Below are 6,000 nucleotides of genomic sequence, written 5' to 3'. Positions count from 1 at the left end.
CAAATTGGCTTTGTCAAAGGTTGATCCTGCCTTCTTAACCTTGTAAACATCTTTGAAAGGGTGATTGAAGCAATTGCTAAATGTTAGGTATTGCAAATGGCATACTTTGACCTGTGCAATGCTTTCAGAGCTATGCTCCATGCAGGCATTGTTCATAACCTGGTCAATATAAACTTAAGCCCATTATGTATTAAGGTGGATATCACATTGGTCATCAGATAGAACATGTTATTCGAGCTACAAATAACATTTCAGAAAGTAAAAATGTCACAAATGTGGCTCTTCATGGCTCGCTTCTGGGTCATTTTCTATTTTGCGTTTACTTCTCTGCTCTACAAGCCAACATCTCAGATCTCTGGTTAACAAACTTTGTTGATGCCTGTAAACTAGAGGTCATTATTCAAAAGCACCCACTGACATAAATGTACTCTGGGATGGGCTGGACTATGCAACAACTGGTGCAAGAACAAGGGACTCAGACTTAATTTCATAAACCATTTTGCTAAAAGAAATAATTCTTCAGCATATCACACAGGTATACCCATTAAGACTGGCACTTATTAGAAATCTAGGTACCCTTGTGGATGATTTTCTATCCTTTGATAATTATGTCTACACTAGTTAAAAAATCTTTCTATCCATACTAATTAATAACCAAAGGCATCTCATTCAGAACCATATAAGTCTTACCTTCACTCTATTAATTTCTTATCTGACCCTTTTGGCATGTACTTGGTGGCACTTTCTTCAACTGTATAGAGCTTGGAAGTTCTTAACCAAAAGAATCTTATGCATCAAGTCTCTTATATATCAAGAGTGATTGCCCCATTCCCACCATACTCAGCTTCCTATAGACTCTTTCATAGTAATCTATGTTTGTCATTTTTGGCCATCAAATAACCTTTATCAGCCTACTATGTCTTTGCCGCGCTAATGGTTCCTCAGTCATGTGTACAGCCTGTACCTGTAGCCCATTTGGCACATATCTCTGCTTTATCTCTCACCACAGGTATTATACCACAAAGCTTTAAGTATACTCTCATTAAAGTCTCTAAGCCTTGTTCAACCTCTGATTATAAACCAGTTGTTAACTTTTGCCCTCTGGCTAAAGTGTTTGAAAAACTAATATGTGAACAACTCCTAGACTACATCCGAAAATACAATCTGCTATCCAACAAACAACTTGGATTTTGCTCAAACTAGAGCAGACTGCTATCTTTTCCTTAACTTCACAAATTTAAATAAACATGGAGCATCTTAAACTGAGCCATTTTCGTACATTTGAAGATTGCCTTCAAAACTGTAAACCATGACCTATTCTCAAGCTCTCTGAGTACATATAATACATCCAGTCTCTATCTTAATTAATCTCTCCCTATCAGAAAGCTATGCCCCACACTGTGGAAAATATCTGACATCATTCCCCTCCATAAAGGTTGCTCCTCCACTGAACCTTCCAATTACTACCCCATAGCCATCATTTCTCCACTTTCCCAGATAGTTGAGAAATACATCCATTCTCAAGTCTTAGACTACCTCTTAGCTAATAAACCTCGTCTCTAGCACCCAGTATGGCTTCAGGCCATACCACAGCCCTACTACTGCCTTGCTTTCTTTCACTAATGCTATCCTTCATCATAAACATAATGGCCTGTTCTCCTCTGCTATATTTCTGAATCTCTCCAAGGCTTTTGACATGGTCTCACACAAACTACTAATCTCTGTTCTCACTAACTTATCCTTTTCCCAATCAGCTACTGATTGGTTTCAGATATCTAACTGGCCACCAACAATCAGTTGTCTGGCATAATGACTTATCTCCTTGACTTCCTGTAACACTCAGTGTTCCCCAAGGCTCCATCCTTGGTCCCCTACTATTCTCACTCTTCACCAGTGATCTATTCACAGCCACCAAGCATGCTTCTCTTATACAGTATGCAGATGACTGCACCCTCATCTGCTCAGCCCCAACTATACCTGAACTTCACAAGATCACATAGAAAGCCTTTTCATCTGTAGAAAACTGGCTATCTAATGCCCAATTATTACTCAACCCGAGCAAGACTAAACTCCTTATCTTCCAACCCACTAAATCTAACCCAATTATCCCCTACTTTAATATTCTAGCCAAAGACAATACCATCATCTCCCCAACAGAACATACTAAACTACTTGGCATTGAGACTGATAACAATCTCAGATTTGACACTCACATTTCTCTTATCATAAAAAAGGCTCACAAAAAACTAAGTGCATTGTACAGAAACAAAGAATTCCTCACCAAGACAGCCAGAATTTCTGCTGCCAATTCCCACCTAATCTCCACTTCACTCTACGCCTCTCCTATACTTACCTACCTTAGACAAATAGACCTAAACAAGCTCAAGGCTTGCTACAATACAATTGCTAAGTTTGCTACTGGTGCATCTTATCACAGGCACTGTATCTCACTTAGAGAACTTGACTGGCTGGAACTCCCTCAACTTCTTCATCTGAATTAACTCTCCCTTGCCCACAAGTTAGTTTTATTTATCATTTTATTTTTATTTTACAATTGTTGACCAGGAAAGTCCAGCTGGATATATGTCCATTTTCAGCGGAGGCCCGGGGAGAAAAGCTCCAGATACAATAATGAAATTTTATAGACACATTTAAAAAAGGATTTTTGATTATTAAGACTCAAATTAAACTTTAAACACAATTAATATACATATTCTTTACAAGTATAGTCATAGAGAATAACATAACACAGATAGAGAGTTGTTGCATGGGCTAACAAAATTCTTTAGGGATAGAAAAAAAGGGAAATAAACAAAGCAGGAGGAATTCAGTAATCTAGACTTAAAAATGAGAAGCCAAAAGGAGACAGTGTCAGTCAGGATTTGAGCATGGACATAGCCATTGTGATTTTAGGAAGATTTTAAGTTGTTTTTTGAAAAGTGGAGTGGATGTCAGGGATGTTAGTTCTCTTGGAAGCTTATTCCAAGAGTTACCAATCGAGTTAGTAAACAGGCAGTCCCCAGATTTGTTGTTGGATTTTAGAGTAGAGACAAGTACTCTGTTGGCAGATCATAAAGTTAAAAGATTTTGATAGGGGCTAATAAGGTTACTGAGTATGGGTGTATTTGAGGGATGATGCAGGATCTTGTGAATGATTATGAGTTGCTGAAAAAGAAACTGGCTTTGCAGTTCTAACCATCCGAGAAGTTTGAGATTTTTGCAGTGGTGGGTACGAAATGGGGCATCAGTGGCGAATCTGGCTATGTTGTTGTAAGATGTTGCCAACTTATTTATATTGCTTTTGGAGAGGTTTGTAAAAACTGGGGAGGCATAGAGGAGGGTAGAGATTAGGTGAGTTTGGGCAATAATAGTCCTGGCTGAAGGAGTAAGAAAGGGTTTAATTCTGTACAGGGAACCAAGTTTTCTATTAACTGATTTGATAGTTAGGTTGATATGAGTGTCAAAATTAAGACTGTGATCAATTGTTACCCCTAGAAGTTTGGTGGTTATGTCAGGAGCTATTAAGGTACCATTTTTAGAGATGACTGTGAAGTTTATGGTGGAGGATTTTTGAGTGGGGGTGAACAATAGCAATTTAGTTTTTTTAGGGTTTAGGAGGAGACAGCGTTGATGGAATCAGTTTTCTACTAAGGTAAATATTTTTTGAGGTGTGGCTTGAAGTTGGGGAAGGTGAGGAGGCGGCACAGATTAAAGCTGAGTCATCAGCATATTGTATACAGGTGGTTTGAGGAACAGGGGCTGACAGATCATTAATGAATAAAGTAAAGAGAAGCTGTCCCAAAATTGATCTTTGTGGGACTCCGAGAGTAATAGGGAGCAGTGAGGACAGTTCATTGTCCCAGAGGACTGCTTGTTGTCTGTTTTCTAAGTAAGATTAATTAAAACCATTTGACTGTTTGTGTATCTAATGAGAGAGATTTAAGTGTGTCTGTCAATAGTTCATGATTCACCATGTTAAATGCTTTGGGGAGGTCAATAAAAATGGCGGAGGATAGGAGATTGTTATTTTGATTTTTATTTATACAGTCTGGGAAGGATAAGATTAGTAAACCATCCTCTTAAAGTCCCATCCCTTCAAAACCTTCTCCAGCCCTACTGCTCCACTAGACCTCTACGCTCCAGCAGCAAAAATCTACTTCTAGTGACCCTGCGTCATATCCAGATTATGGAACAATCTCCCCCCCCATCTATAACCCACTACCTTCTTGAAATCACTTCAAGACTGCACTAAAATCTCACTTGAAAAGTCTCTGGTTATGCCCATGCACCAATCTTGACTAGTAACCTTCCTTTTACCTCCCCTTCCTCTCCCCTCCCCTAGCCATCATGCCTCACACCGTCTGATTATTGCATTCCTTATTCTGCAGGCTCTGGCTCACCCTTTACCCGCCCCTTTCTTCTTCACTCAATCTTTCAGACCTGTTATAACATGCTTAACTACCTCACTTCATCTCAACTCCAAATACATATCCAACTGACTTACACCTAGCTTCCTCTCACTACCACATATACTACTCACTCGGTCTCCTCTCTTACTCCTCTATCTTCCCCTTCCATCCCATTAGCCCTCCTAGCTTGTTCCACCTTTGTGTGGAACTTCTGCTTTATATCTGCTTGAGTTTAGTGCAATATTTGTATGTAAGATTTAGGTATATGAGTTTAGAACAGTTTGAGCTTAGTATTATCTGTAAATACATCCTACGTTTATTGCTAGCCTCTAGCTAGATATTGGTATATCTGTTCATTACTGTGTTTCATATTGTATGTATATCTAATGTTTGCTGCAGTATGTATTATTTGCTATTGTATGTATATTCAATTGTTCTTCGTGTACTCTGCTGCTCATTTATTGTTCTGTGGAGCTTTTCTCCCCGGGTTTCCACTGAAAAAGGACCTGTGTCCAGTTGAAATTTCCAGGTAAATAAATAAAATAAATATTCTATAATGAAGTACTATCATGGTTCCAGAATTATTTATCTAGTAAAAGAACCATTGCTATTAGCTGGTATAACCTCCACGGGTGTCTGCTATGGCCTTTTCCTTGCTCGTCTACTCTTCTCTCTTTAAATCATTAATTTACCCTGGGACTTGCTCACTGAAACATTACTGTGTATGCAGATGACACGGAAAGTACCACTGTCCACAAATCCAATAAACTGATAGCTACTTCTTAACAATACAACTCATCTGTCATTTTGAATTGGAACTGGATTAACAATAACAAATTAGTTAGACTTACAAGATGGCTGCACACTGACCAACAGATGGATTAGAACTCTCCCTGTGTGAAAACAGAAATTTTGGAAAGCAGTCAGCAAAACTTATTTTTTTTTTTAGTAAAATTCAGTTATACACTTCTTGAATGCCAACAATGAAGAAATATGGAGAAAGTAAGAAAAAATCAACTAGAAAAAGAGAAGAAAAAAAATTTGGTCGGGAAAAGTCTTGCAATTGTTCAGCAAAAAGCAAATCGGGTTTCAGCTTCAGTACAGGAGATGTCTTACAGTACTTTAGAGAAAAAAATCAAATGCATCTAGAGGTGATTAGCATAACTAAGACAATGGGGAAATACACTCAGTGAAATGACAAAAAGGGTGGAAAGAACAAAAGTAGCTTTGAATAGCTATTCAGATAAGCTGATAAAACTGCAGAAATCAGAGGATGAATGAAGGAAAAACTGTCTGAATATGTGGCTTCTAAACAAGAACTCTTTACAAATAGTAGAGATGGAAGACAGAGCATGCAGAGAAAGACTGAGATTTCCTGATGTACCACAAAATCTGGAAGAAACAGATTGCATTAATTTTATGAAAGTACCAATAAACAATTGGACTGGTATTCCACAACAGGATTTGTTAATAGAAAGGACACATCATGTCTATGCTCCAAATCTGGTCATGAGAAAGAAGTCTAGACCTATAGTAATAAAGATGCAGTCGTACTAGCAGAAGGAGCTGCTCGTGGCACAACTGTGCTAGA

The sequence above is a fragment of the Protopterus annectens genome, chromosome 2.part0 (genome assembly GCF_019279795.1).
Source record: "Protopterus annectens isolate FY-2018-M chromosome 2.part0, PAN1.0, whole genome shotgun sequence".
NCBI classification, from domain to species: Eukaryota; Metazoa; Chordata; order Ceratodontiformes; family Protopteridae; genus Protopterus; species Protopterus annectens.
This window is presented reverse-complemented; position numbering follows the sequence as displayed.